Here is a 15,155-nt window from a genome sequence, read left to right on the forward strand (position 1 = left end):
TATGATTTCTCCCCTTTTTTAACACAAGAGATGGGATATACAATCCCTGTCCTACTCCTGCTTTTTCTTTTTTTTTTTTTTTTTTTAAAGATTTTATTTATTTATTTGACAGAGAGAGATCACAAGTAGGCAGGGCAGCAGGCAGAGAGTGGGGGGAGCAGGCTCCCAGCTGAGCAGGAAGCCCGATGCAGGACTCGATCCCAGGACCCTGGGATCATGACCTGAGCCGAAGGCAGACGCTTAACAACTGAGCCACTCAGATGCCCTGCTCCTGGACTTTTTCAAACCAAATTCGTAAATAAAAAATGATCTTCAGACGAATATAAATTTACATTTCTCTTATTCTGAGTATCCGTTTTTTATACGTATAAGAGGTATTTGCGTTTTCTTTCTTGTTAACTCTATCTTTGCTTGTTTTTCTACTGAGTTTTAGCTTTTTTTCTTATTGGTTTGTTTGTAGGAACTTTTAAATTATGAGTGACACTAGCCCTTGTCTTTGATACAAATTACATCTTTCCCCCTCTGTTGTCACCTTGCCCTTTGATTTGATCATGTCAGCCTTATTTATTTTTTATTTGTAATTTTTAAAAATATGAATCAGAAAAAACTTTTTTTTTAAAGATTTTATTTATTTATTTGTCAGGGAGATAGCACAAACAGAGGGAGTGGCAGGCAGAGGGAGAAGCAGAGCTGAGCAAGGAGCCTGATGTGGGACTTGATCCTAGGAACCTGGGATCATGACCTGGGTTGAAGGCAGATGACTGAACCAGCCCGGTGTCCCTCATCCTGACTTAAAAAAAAAAAAAAAGTGTTTTATGTTTTCAGGTTTAAAGCTATTTTCTTTCTTGGCATCTGCCTTTTGAGTCATAGTCCAAAAGCGTTCCACGGAGAGAGTTTTATGGAAACACCCCCCGCCCCCGCCCGGCAATGGATCTTGTTCCTTCTCTGCCTCAGGACTTTTGTCTCTACCCAAGCAACTGGGCTCTACCAATTCTGGGTATTCTGTCCCCCCCTCCAACGCTGTAGCAGCATCAAGCCCAAAACTGAAACTGAATAAGGACCACAAAGCACCAAACTTGAGTTCAAGTTCAAAACAAATTTAAAAAGTCCTCTGGACTGCCAGGGTAACCCGTCCCACCCAAGGTACTCTCCTGGAGGAATCCAAGAGATTCCAGGTTAAAACTGCCATCCCTGCTGAAGACTGCCACCCGTGACATACCCAGGCTCCTCTGCCTCCAGCTATCCCACCATACCGTGCCCATTTCGAAGGTCTACAGAGAGCACTGTGATGTGTGACGTCATCTCCCACCCTCACTGCCCGGCGGAGGGCCTGCACTGGTATGGACATTCCCTAAGACGCTGGGCGCATCTAGAGTGTAGAATGCCAAGGGGGCGGGGTGTGTGTGTGTGTGACACTCCCTTGCACTGACCATCTGCCCTGTGGCCCCTTGCCCCTCTGTCTTTTCTTTTTCTTTTTTTTTTTTTTAAAGATTTTATTTATTTATTTGACAGACAGAGATCACAAGCAGGCAGAGAGGCAGGCACAGAGAGAGGAGGAAGCAGGCTCCCCGCTGAGCAGAGAGCCCGATGCGGGGCTCGATCCCGGGACCCTGAAACCATGACCTGAGCCGAAGGCAGAGGCTTAACCCACTGAGCCACCCAGGAACCCCCCCTCTGTCTTTTCTTGATGGTGGTAAAATCTTCACCTTTGTTCTACAGAACACTTGGTTTCTTCCGTGGCGGACACACACACACACACACACACACACACACAATTACACAATTAAAAGTCCCTCATCCTGTGTGGGTCAGGGCATGTCTCCTCCCCTTCTTTGTTTCTGATGACCCATACCCCAATTCCAGCCTCATGTCCAGTAACGAGATTCCTGGTTGTTTGGAAAATCTAATTTCCTGTCTCTTGGCATCCTGCCCGCAGTTGTTTAATGAGGCGCCTGGAAACCCTCTGTGACTACCAATCAGCTTTCCTAAAGCAAAGCTATTGTCAGTCTCTTCTCTGCAGCCAGCCAGGGCTGGCTTCGCTCCTTCCCCCACCTCCCGTCCTGGGTCCCCCAGGTGGAAGGGATCCACACTTATTTTACTGCTCTCCCGAGGCTGTCCTGAAATTCTTAGTAATTTTGTCTTTGAACTTGTGTTTTGTTAGTGAAGTCTGATGGGACAGCGGGACACACGGGGAGCTGGTAGCCTCAGCTCACACTTGGTCTCGCCCCCCTGCCCCCGCTGGAGGTGGTCCAGGCCCTTGCCTGGCCTCTCCCTCTACCCTGGGGACTGCTGATGCACTTCGTGTGGTGGTGCAGCTGGGTCACAATGCCCGAGTGGCAGTTGCCCGCCCACCCCCCCCCCAGGCTGGCGGTAACCCACTTGCGGGGGTGCAGCTAGCTGGACCAGTAGGGGTGAGCATGGAGGTCAGCCTTGATCCAGGTACCTAGCATGCCCAGGGGCAGAGGTTTAAAGACCTTTGGACGTTGCTTCTATGCGGTGGGTTGAGGTAGAAGGTCCTCGGGCGGGAGGGATTCGGGGCTGGACTTCCCCAGAGCCCACCCCAGACTCGGGGGTGGGGGAGCTAGCAGGAGGGGGATCCCAGCATCCCTCAGGCCCCAGTGCATGTGTGCCCAGAGTCACAAGGGGTGGGGTGGCATTGGGCACCTGCAGGGAGCTGCACTGGCCGGGACCGTACTCCCGGCATGAGGGACTGCTTCTGGGGCTGTGTGCCTGGGGGGACCCCTCTTCTCCTTCCCGAGTCTGGCCTGCGTTCGCTTCTTCTGGCTAGTTCGAAGTACCCTCTCCAGATGTGCTGTAAGATGCCAGTTGTATAACTCAATGATTCCCCATGTGAATGAAATGCTCTTAGATCTGGCTTTGCACAGTATAAAGTCGAAAGTCTTTGACCTCTCAACCCGGCTGATTTTCAGGGCCCCACTCAAGCGGACGTTGTGGGGTGAAGTGACTCTTCCCTGAATTCCAGCTCCTCCTAAATAGCCAGCCAGCCAGCCAGGCCGCAAGGAGCCTGCTGCCTCCCGGTCCCCTGGTGGAGAACATAAGGGTCTTTCCTTCCATCTGGCCTGATGCCTGGCATAGCATTGCTCGTCAATGAGTAATGAATGGACTCGATTTGGAAATACTACACAAATGCGATTACGTAATTTTTTTCCCCTCGAAATTAGGAAAAAAGTACAAAAAAGTAGAAAGAAGCCAGTAACAAGCACCCTTATTTCTACCACCCAGCCTCAACCATTGTTAATATCGTGGCATGTTTGTTTCCAGTCGATGTTTCAAATGTCTGTCTTGCTTCTGTAGCACTTCTTTTGTGTGCTCATTAGAAAAATTAAGAATGTCTAAAAGTACAAACTCCAGCATCCAGATATTTCCATCATTAACAGGTGAACATAATCCCAGAGATCTTTCTATGCATGAGTACACACACACACACACACACACACACACAGACAGCACTTCGGTCTAAATTTAACTGTACTTGGGGGGAAAAAAGTCTGAAGGAAAGACCAAAGGAATTGTTGCAGTTTGAATTATTTTTCTCTTTAGGAAAGAATAACTTTCTAAGATAGTCCACTAATGTTTAAAAAAAAAAAAGTTATGGAAGAAATTCAGAAGTTGGGGTTTTATATGTTCACAGCACCTTTTGCATTAAACCATATTTATTGATCCATGCTTGGAAATTAGAGAACTTTACTATTCTCCTTTTCTTCCCATTTTCCTCCGTACCTCCTTATTGCTTTCTTTGCTTTATTGTTTTTTTGTGTCTAGATCGATAGAACAATCACCTTTTATTCTACCTACAATTTCCAAAGCTGTCTGGTATTAATTCCACATTTAGATAAATACCCACGAACACTCCTTTCGAGCATGAGTTCTCCATGCTTGGGTTCTTTATTTTTTTTTTTTTATTCTTTTTTTTCAATTTTATTTATTTATTTATTTATTATTTTTATTTGTTATTTTGATTTATCTCTTACTTTGCTAATTCGCTGGATTCTTCTAATCCAGCAGTTTTTTCCCCAAAGAGGGGTCACTGGGTCTTGAATTCCTTTGGTTCTTTCCTATTTGAGAAGACCTGCCAATTGACTTGTACCTCGAATGATGTCTTAGCTGGATAAAATGTCCTCCTGGGGACAGTGTCCTCCATTCAGAACACTTCTTAGCAACCCCGTACTCTCGGTAGACAGTCTGAGGTCAGCTGGACTTTGTTCGCCCCTCTTTTGTTTACTTCTTCTTCTTGGATTCCTAAATAATTCTTTTCTTTTAAAAATTTTTAAAATCACTTTAGGTATCTTGGTGCTGGGCATTCCCATATAGAAATTTCCTGGAAGGTGGCAATTTCCTGGAAAATGTTCTTTTGGTCTACAGGCCATTTTTTTCGTCATTTCCAGAAAATTTCTTTTCTCTTACCTTTAGGTGCTTTTTCTGTCCCATTTGTTGGTTTCCTACATCAGGAACCCCAGTTATCCTAACGCTTGGTCATGCTTTGTTTATCTTTTACATCAGAGTCTTACTAATTGACTTGATCTTTTCTTTTCTTTTTTTTTTTTTTGACTTGATCTTTCTTTTCATTAGCATTCGCTGGCCTGAATCAAGCCTTTCCTCTATTAAAAATGCTTTTACTTTCAGCAGTATCTACTCGTACTTCTGACTTCTGCGATTATGTTTCCATGGTGCATGGAAACTATCCCCTAAAGTCTGCGATCTCCCGTTCCAGCCCAGTTTAAAATATTCTCGTCTTTGAGTTATTCTATTGAAGTCATATTTTTATCAAGTTGTAGGATATAAGGCTATGGGAAGAAATTTTCTCCTAACCCAGGAGTAATATTATTTTTGTAGTAAGACTCCTGGCAAGCTATGTCGTTTTCTTCCCCCCTTCCTTACCACTCCCCTCCCCCACCACTTCCAGTCACCTTGCTGGCACTTGGATGGCTTTGTCATCTGTTAGTGGGATACAGCAGTGAAGTCTTAACCTCCTTGCCTCCTTAACTTCCACACCTGATTCCAGCTTTTTCTGTAAAGACTGGGCTGTTTCCTGAGCCTGCAGGACTGGCTCTGGGATCGGGGAACTCAGTCAAGGGAGTGACAGATGTCAGGCTACCCCAGCCCTGCTTTCTCCTGGAAGATTCTGTTCATTGCCTCTGGAGGAGAGGTGAGGGAGGGTCAACCATGCGCCTCTGGTTGGTTCTCCTGATTCTGGCACTGGCTTTTGCTGCTCCCACTCGCCCAGCTGACTTTCCCCATCTCACAGCCTCTGATCACTGCCCCTCTCTCAAAGGAGGAGAAAGTCAAGTACAGCCAAGGCACTGTTTTCTTCTTTCCTGTTTATTAGGCTTTTTACGATCGTTGTTGACTCACCGGTATAGTTTCTGATGGTCAGGTACAACTCAAATTTTAAATATATTTAAAGATGTTATTTATTTATTTGAGAGAGAGGGAGGGAGGGACCCAGGGAGAGGAAGAGGGAGAGAATCCCAAGGAGACTCTGTGCTGAGCTCGGAGCCCCACAGGAGGCTTGATCTCACGACCCTGAGATTAGGACCTGACCTGAAACCAAGAGTTAGATGCTCAACCCACGGAGCAACCCAGGGGCCCCAAATTTTAACTATATTAAAAAAAAAACCGCTCAGAATTAAAACAGCAAGAACAAAGACAATGCTTAAGATTCTCTCTCCTGTGTACCCAGGCTTACGGGGAAACTAAGTGTCCTCATTTTCATGCCCGCTCCGGAGAAAACGTTCAATGGCTCTTAACTACTCCATTATCTCTCTCTCTCTCTCTTTTTTCCCTCCTTCTCTTGACTTCTCAGTCGACTTCTGTCGACCTCTGGGCTCTTAACTTCAGCTCTCCAACTCTCTCAAAGAACTAGTTTTCCTTTACACTTCTTGAATTATTATTTTTTAAAGATTTTTAAAAATTTATTTATTTGACAGAGAGAGAGAGAGAGAGAGAGACAGTGACAGCAGGAACACAGCAAGGGGAGAGGGAGAGAGAGAAGCAGGCTCCCCACTGAGCAGGCAGCCCCATGTGGGGCTGAATCCCAGGACCCTGGGATCAGGATCTGAGCGGAAGGCAGACACTTAAGGACTGAGCCACCCAGGCGCCCCAGAATTGCATACCAATCAGTCTCACTCTGGAAGGAATGAAGAGTCCTCAGGGAAAATACTGTCAGGCTCCGCTTCTGCTCAGATCACTTTTTACAGATTATAAACCGCACATTTCTTTCTTACACCCAAACAGCTCTGAAAATCAGAATGTGTGTTTTTCTCACTTGGTTACCTAATATAAAAGTGCGTCTTAGACTCCATGACATTGTAGTTTTGGTGACATATGATGACGGATAGTCAAAGAAGACAGATGCCATGGATTCTTCGATCATTTGAAGGTTTATAAATGTAACGGGAAAATGAGTTAGTTCAGCTCTGAGAGCAAATGGGAGGGATAAAATATATATTTTAATAAACGTTTTACTCCTAATACTATCTCCGGGGATGTGGTTCTAATTTTAAGATTTTATTTATTTATTTATTTGTCAGAATGAGAGAGGGAAGAGCACAAGCACCGGGAGCGGGACTCAATCCCAGGACTTGGGGATCACGACCTGAGCTGAAGGTAGACAGCTTAACCTAGTGAGCCACCCAAGTGTCCCTCTATTTTTTTTTTTTTAGACTAATTACCATTTGTCAAATCACAAGAACCAAATTTCAGGGAGATTTTAACTTTTAAATGAACACATGAGAAACTTCGGAGGAAATTCGGGTAAGAATAAAAGAGCCAGGCAGATTTTTTGATGTTTTAAAGTGGAAAGCCAGCTTGTGAACCATACAACTTAAAAGTTCAAGCCATTTCCTGGAACAAACAGGTCAAACCTTATCAAGGAAGCCCATACCACTAGGAGAGTTTAAAAGATGTTTTCTTTAGCGCGGATTTTGGTGTGACCTCTGTTTCCACCCATTTTGTTCCCTAAACCTGAAGAGCAAGTGAGGGGAGGGGCGGGTACTTAGAAACCGTGCCAAGGTGTGGGACAGGGGACTGGTTGTCTTAGCCCCCAGGCTCAGTTAGCAGGACGCCTGGGGAGCGGGGCCCGGACTCCAGGGTCCCAGAGCGAGGCTGCGCACCTCCCCGCACAGCTGGCTCAGATCGGACTCCTCTGGCCTGTTACACAATCCTCTAGACCTCTTCCCAAACAAAAGCAAGGAAGTCAAACAAATATTAAAAGAAAGAAATGAGGGGCGACTGGGTGGCCCAGCCTCTGCTGAGCTCAGGTCACGATCCCAGGTTCCTGAGATCGAACCCCGACTCCGGCTCCCTGCTCCCTGGGGAGCCTGCTTCTCCTTCTCTCTCTGCCTGCCGCTCAACCTGCTTGTGCTCTCTCTCTCTGTCAAATGGATAAATAAAATCATAAAAATAAATAAATAAATAAATAAATAGAAAAAAATGACCCGGGATTCCTAACGTTGTTCAATAAAGCTGCCACTCACCACCTAAGCCTGCTGATGGATGGAACTGGTAACAGCTTTGAACAGGCTGGTTTCTCCCGGTGGAAACTCCAGCCTCGACTGGCACCCGGTTCCCCTTATGCCCCGGCCCGGGAGCAGGGCCGCTCTTCTGTCTCCCCGCCCTCTCCCCTCAACCCGCCCCTCTGCTTCCCAGCTAGGCGTCTGGAAGGACGCCGGACACCCCAGCCGCCGTCGCCCCTCGGGGACCCTCTTCGCCCGCCCGCCAAAGCTGGTGAACTCCGGGCGTTCCCGCGGAGGGCGGGCCGCGGACCCCGACCCCGAGGCCCGAGCCGGTAACCCAGTTTTGCAAGGCCCCGTGGATCTTGAGGCATTTGACCCTCACACCTCATGACGGCTCACATCTCGCAGCCGCCAGTGCCCGGGGGTCCGGGGCGTCGTTGGTGGGAACGGGGGGGGGGCGCGGGACCGGGTGCAAAGACCGAGAGCGCCCGGGGCGGCGAGGAGCGGAGCACGCGGGGGACAGCAGGGGACAGCGGAGGACGCCCGGGCCGCCCCGCCCCGCGGCCGGGGGAGGGTGTGGGGGGCGGAGGGAGTGTGGGGAGCGGGGGCCGGAGGGAGTGTGGGGAGCGGGGGGCGGAAGCCCAGCGGGGAGGGAGCCGCGCGGGAGGAGGCGGAGTCCGCGGGCGGCACCGAACCTGCGGGGGATTCCGGGAAGCGGGTGCGGGGAGGCGGCGTTTGCCGAGAGGTCAGGCGCCCTAGCGGTCCCCACGCCCCGACCCCGTCAGCCCCTTTACCTCGGCAAGGTCGATCCGCCGCTGCCGCAGGGGTGCTGGCCTCCGGGCCGCCGCCTGCACCCCCGCCGTTCCGCCTCCGGCTGGGGCGCCCACGGCCCGGATGCGCGCTGCGGGCGGCCCCGGCCTTGGCGGCGGGCGCGGGCGGGCGGAGCGGGCCGTGGGCCCCGGGGCGGACCGCAGACTCCGCCGGGGGACGACACCAGGGCGATCCGCGGGACTTTCTCCCCGCCGGGTGGCTGGAGTCCGCGATGCGGGTGCGCGCGCCGAGCGCGGGCCTCCGGCCGCTCGTGCAAAGCCTGGGCGCGGGCCGGGGGCGGAGCCCCGATTGGTTCCTCTACTGACGTTGATCGAGTCGCCTCTTACCACTCCCCCCGCGCCCTCCCCTCGGGAGCTCTGTAGGGGAAGGGACCGGGGGTTTGGGCTTTTTGTTTACTGCGGGATCCTCAGGGGCTGGAACGGCGCGCGGCGTCTGGAACCACGCCAAGTACCTTTCAGGCACTCAGTAAAAATGCACGGAATGAATGAATGAATGAGCGAATGGGTTCTCTCCTGGCTCCCCCACTTACGAGTTCTATAAAACGCTCTGATTCTAATTCTCCAACCAATAAAACAGGGATAAATATAGCCACCATTGAGTCGTAAGGGCTTGGTACAGTTCCAGGTTCCAGCAGGGCTTTGCAGGTGCTGTCAACTCACTTCCCTCCTCCTTATCTGTGGGTCTTTCCCTCCGTGTGTTCAGGGTAGGTAAAGAGGGAAGACAGATAGTCCCTCATTATTTTATTTGTTGTTTATATCCTGTCAGCTTCCAAAATGTATGTGTATTTTAAACGTTAAGGCTACTCATATGGGAAGGTTAAAAATCCTTTCGAAAGAGAAGAAAAAGAAATACACTACCCCCCCTAAATTATTCTCATTGAGCATTCAATCTCACCGTCAGCTTGCCCGCCTCTGAGGAAGAGGGGGAGAGGATGTTTCATACTTTTTGTAGCTAGAAAAGGGTACTTTTTCGTACATTCAGTCAACTAGTATTTGCTGACCCTCCTCTCTACAACAGGCACAGAGATGATCTAAGAGGATGTCTGTCTGCTTTCTGTCTTTCAGAGAAGCAGAATTTACAGCAGCCCTGTAAGACCTGAAGGGAATTCATCACCGGGTTCGTGCCCTCGTAAAAGACATCCAGCACTGATAATATCTTCAGCAGCAGTTTTAGAGAAGCTGCAGAAATAGTCCTTGACAGTGGGAGAAAGCCAGTATTCCATTGCACGCGTCCTTTAATATAAGTAAATAAAACGATGGATGCAAATGGAAATACAACAGATCGAAATAGATAAAAATAATAACAAGGATTAATTGCAGACTGGGTTATCAGAAGTAATTTTTATTTTCTTCTTTTTTACTTTCCAAATTTCTAAGTATTTTTACTTGCATGATGAGGGAAAAGATTTTAAAAAATAAACACGGTATGTTCCACGATGTCAGGAGCTTAGAAATGGTTACTCCACGTCCCACAAGAGAAAATCTGAACCAACCGAAAATCTGTCCTTAGCTCCATCAGTGAATAGTGGTCACAGGGCAAATTGCAGCCTGAAAACTGGAGAGACAGGCCGATGTAGAGAATCAGTGTACAGGGAGTGGAAATGTCTGAAACTTTAGGAAAACTTAAACTGCTTTAGACTCACTGCTGAAGGCTGAGCATGGACTAACTCAAGAGTTAAAAAAAACTCCTGGGAACCTAGTCTTAGTGGGGTCTTCCTTGTTTCTTGATCTTTCTACCAGGTACTCTGCCAACGTCTCCTGGTGAACATGAAATTCCTCTCCTGTTTGGGAGGGAGGGAGTAACCATTTTGGAACACACCCAGAATGTTCTGTATGAAAGCCTGCCTTCAAAGGGAACCAGTCATTCTACCAGAACCCAATCTGATCCTGCTCAAGGGGAATTAGACAGCTCAGTCCCCTTGAGTCTTCCTGTCTATCATCATAGGAGAGAAAATAAAGGGGTGGGGATTCCAAGAAACTCCTCTGTAGGTCACAGTCCAGTCTCAGGCCCATCAGAAAGAAAAACATAGTTTTAATCATAATAATCATAATATAATAGAATTTAATCATAATATAATAGAATGTTTCCCCTTCACAGTATGTTACCACCATATCCACACAACTCTAGAATAGTAACAGTAGATTACAACTCTATTTAAGAGGGAGTTTCTAGGGAAACCCAAAAACCACAGGGGAGGCAAAAATGAAGACAATAGATCAAATCAAAGCCTCTGACAGGTACAGAAAATGTTAAACACAGCCTCTTAGCCAGGTAAACATAGCATCTCACACTAAAGGGTTATTTAGGTCAGCTCCTGTTATCTGATACATCCTGTCTGGCTTTCAGTGAAAACTACAAAGCTTGCTAAAAGGCCAGGAAAAAACACAATCTGAAGAGGCAAAATATGTTTGAGAACAAGGCTAAGATGTGGCAGGGAATTTGGAATGATGAGACTAGGAATTTAAAAGCGGTGTGATTAATATAGTAAGGGTTCTGTGTTATCATAGAAAGATATTTGGTCTTTATTTTTAATTCCGGATCCTAAATCCCTTATAATTTCCTGAGTGGTAGGGGTGAGAGGAATGTGTTTGTTCCGCTGAAGTGACACTAGGAGGCCCAAGGTAGTTTTAGGATGGGTCCCCAGAAAGACCAAGCCTTGTCACAAATGAAGTCTGGAACTTTCAACTCACTCCCCCGCCCCGCCTGGCAACCTCTGAGGAAGGGAGAAGGGCTGGAGATTGGGTTAATAATCATCATTCTTACATGATGAAACCTCCACAAAAGCCCATCAGTGACAGGTTTTGGAGAGCTTCTGGGTTGGCAAGGAATTGGAAGAGTGAACCACTTGCTGAGGGCCTGGAAGGTCTGTGTCTCCCCCTGCCCCCCAACCCCGTCCCCCATACCTTGCCCTATGCATTCTTCTCCTTGGCTGTTCCTGAGGTGCGGCCTTTATAATAAACCAGTAACAGTAAGGAAAGCACTTTGATGTGTTCTGTGAGTCATTTTAGTAAATGACCAAACCTGAGGCGGTGGTCATGGAAACCCCTGACTCTGTAGCCAAGTCAGAGAGAATTGTGGGTAAACTGGGGACCCAGTTCTTGTGGCTGGTATCTGAAATGAGGGTGGTCTTGCAGGACTGAGCTTTGAACCTGTGGAAGTCTGGTGCTGATTCTGCGTGCTCAGCGTCAGAATCGAACTGACTTCTAGGACACCAGCTGGTGCTAGACTGGGTTGGTGTTTGGGAAGAGACATAACTCCTCAGGCTTTAACAGAGATGTGGACAACAAGAAAGAACAGATGAGCGATGTAAGGAGAGAGACAAAAATCCTAAGAAAGAATCGAAGGGAAATGCTAGAAATTTAACCAAAACAAAACAAAACAAAACACTAACAGAAATGAATACTTTTGATGGGCTCATCAGCAGACTGGGCACAGCCAAGGAAAGAATCAGTGAGTGTGAGGATATGTCATTAGAAACTTCCCAAATGATAAAGTAAGCATAAATAAATAAATAAATAGGAACAGGGTATCCAGGAACTGTGAGACAATTACAAAAGGTAGAGCATATACACAGTAGGACTATCAGAAGGAGAAGAAAGAGAGAAAGGAGCAGAAGAATTATTTGAAATAATAATGGCTGAGAATTTTCTAAAATTAATGAGACACCAAACCATAGATCCAGGAAGCTCAGAGATTAGTAAAAATAAATACCAAAAGATCTACACCTTGGCATTTCATATTCAAACCAGAGAAAGTCAAAGACAAAAAGAAAACCTTGAAAGAATCCAGAAGAATGAAACATCTTACCTTATAGAGGAGCAAGGATAAGATTTTCATCTTATTTTGCTTCAGAAACTGCAAGCAAGAAGACAGTGATGTAAAATAAAAGAAAAAATAAAATAAAAAAAACACAAAACAACAACCCAGCAACCTAAAATTCTATATCCAGCAAAATCATCCTTCCAACATAAAGAAGAAATAAAGACTTTCTCAGGCAAACAAAAATGGAAGGATTTTGTCACCAGTATACCTGCCTTGCAAGGAATGTTAAAAGAAGTTCTTCAGAAAGAAAAAAAGTTAATCTAGTTTGGAAACTTTCCCTATATGAGATTTGGAAGAGTGGTAGAGAAGGAATCACTAAAAGTAAGGTAAAATATTTTATTTTTCTTATTCTAAATTGATCTAATAGATTACTGTTCAAAATAATAATAGCAGCATTGTACTGGGTGATTATAGCTTATGGATAAATGAAATATATAATAGCAAGGTTGTAAGGGGTGCGAGGGAGGAATTGGGAATATATTGTGGAACGGTACCTACACTACTCATGAAGTGGTATAGTGTTATCTGAAAGTGAATTTAGATTAGTTGTAAATGCATATTGAAAACTCTAGGACAACCACGCCAGCTATATTTAAAAGAAGTATAAGTGATATACTCACCAAGGAAAGAAAATGGAATTATATAAGACACTCAATTAAAACTAGAAGACTACCCAGAAAAGAGTAGAAGATTAAAAAAAGAAACAAAGAACAAGTGCAATGAATTGAAAGCCATTACAAATACAGTAGACCTTTATGACCGACAGAGTGGATTAAAAAGTAAGACCCAGCTACATGTTATCCAGAAGAAGTCTCCTTTAAATATAAGACACAGTTAGATTAAATATAAAGGATTGGGGGAATATATGACATGCTAACAATAATCAAAGGAAAGCTGGAGTAGCTGTGTCAATTTCAGACCAGTAGATTTCTGAACAAGGAAAATTATCAGGGATAAAGAGAGCATTACATGATGATAAAGGGATCAATTCTCCAAGAGAATATAACAATCCTTAGGATTTGAATGCCTAACAACAAAGTGTCAAAGTACGTGAGGCAAAATCTGATAGAATTGCAACAAGAAATAGACAAATTCATGATTATAGAGGCTTCAGTACCCCTTTAGCAGTAATTGACAGATCCAGCACTCAGAGAATCAGTAGGGATAGAGTTGAGCTGAGGAACGCCACAAATCAACTGGATCTAATTGTCACTGATAGAGTATTTCATCCAACAACAGCAGAATATACATTCTTCTTTATCTCACATGGAACATTTGCCAAAATAGACCACATTGTGGGCCATAAAACACACCTTAGCAAACTTGAAAAAAATGGAAATCACACAGAGTAGTATGCTGTCAGGTCACAATGAAATTAAACTAGAAATCAGCAATAGAAAGATTGCAGGAAACCTTCAAATACTTGGAGATTAAACACACTCCTAAATGATACAGGGGCCAAGGAAGAAGCCTTAGGAGACATTTTTAAAAAATTTAGCTAAATGAAAGTGAAAATGCAACTTGCCAAAATTTGTGGGTGCTTAGAGGAAAATTTATAACATTAAAAAATATGTATTGAAGAATAATATCCAATCTATAATTTAAGCTTCTACCTTAGGAAACCAGAGAAAGAAGAGCAATATAAACTTAAGCAAGTAGAAATGAAAGAATAAATAAATACTGGGATGAGATCAGTGAAACTGAAAATAGGAAATCAGTAAAGAAAATCAACGAAAACAAAGCTGGCTCTTTGAAAAGATAAATGAAACTGATAAACTTCTAGCTGGACTAAACAAGAAAAAAAAGCAATGAGACACTAATTATTATTATTGGAAATGAGAGAGGCACAATCACTACTAACCTAATGGATATTAAGAGGATAATACGGGAATATTATGAATAATTTGCTGTGCCCATAAATCTGGTAACTTCAATGAAATGGACCAATTTTTTGAAAGACACAATCTACCAAAAGTCACACAAGGAGAAATAGATAATTGAGATCATTCTATAGCTATTAAAGAAATTGAATTAACAATTGATAATCTTCCAGAAAGCAGGCACCAGGCACACATGGTTTCACTGTGCATTTTATGAAATAGTTAAGGAAGAAAAGACAAGAATTTCCTTCTATCTCTTCCAGATAAGTGAAGTAGAGGGAATACTTCCTAACTTATTCTGTGAGGCCAGGACTACCCACCCTAATACCAAAACTAAATAAAAACAATACAAGAAAAGGAAACTGCGGACCAATAACTTTCATAAATATGAAAGTACAAATTCTCAACAGAATATTAGCAAATCAAGTCCCACCGTGTATCAAAAGAATTATAGACCATGACCAAGTGAGATTTATCCTAGTTATGCAAAGCTTGTCCAACCTTCAAAAATCAATGAATATTGATCAACAGGCTGAAAAAGAATAATCACATGAGTATATCAGTAGATGCAGAAAAAACTTTTAACAAAATCCAAAATTCATTCCTGACAAAAACTCTTATCGAACTCAGAATAAAGGGAAACTTCCTTAACTTGATAAAGAATATTTACCAAAAAGTTTACAGCTAATATTATAAACTGTTTTTATGGAAACATGTACTCACATACTTTGACACTTTGTTGTTAGGCATTCACATCCTAAGGATTGTTATATTCTCTTGGAGAATTGATCCCTTTATCATCATGTAATGCTCTCTTTATCCCTGATAATTTTCTTTGTTCAGAAATCTACTGGTCTGAAATTGACACAGCTACTCCAGCTATAAAACAGAATGCATTCTCCCATGATCAGAAACAAGACAAGAATGTATCCTCTTCTCCCTCCTATTGAACATTGCACTAGAAGTCCTATGAATATGGGAGTAAAAGATGTACAGATTGGGAAGGCAGAAATAAAATGTTGTTTACAGATGGCATGATTATGTAGGAAATCGCAAAGAACTGACCCCAAAACCCACCAAAACAAACAAAAAAACCCTCCTGAGAGTAGCAAGGGGTTATAACAAGGTTACAGGATATTAGGTTAAT

At 44.6% G+C, this 15,155-nt stretch overlaps 1 protein-coding gene across 3 annotated transcripts in view; it reads right to left on the reverse strand.

Annotated features, from left to right (window-relative positions):
* The window catches only part of LOC308338479 (interleukin-10 receptor subunit beta-like), a 55,778-nt gene extending 47,377 nt beyond the window's left edge, over nucleotides 1-8,401 (reverse strand). For all 3 annotated transcript variants that reach the window (XM_080796585.1, XM_080796582.1, XM_080796581.1), the window contains exon 1: nucleotides 8,270-8,401. The gene's annotated coding sequence lies outside the window, so the exon portion shown is untranslated. The remainder of the gene's footprint in view (nucleotides 1-8,269) is intronic.
* Nucleotides 8,402-15,155: the final 6,754 nt, after the last annotated feature.

The sequence above is a fragment of the Martes martes genome (genome assembly GCF_963455335.1).
Source record: "Martes martes genome assembly, chromosome: 1".
NCBI classification, from domain to species: domain Eukaryota; kingdom Metazoa; phylum Chordata; class Mammalia; order Carnivora; family Mustelidae; genus Martes; species Martes martes.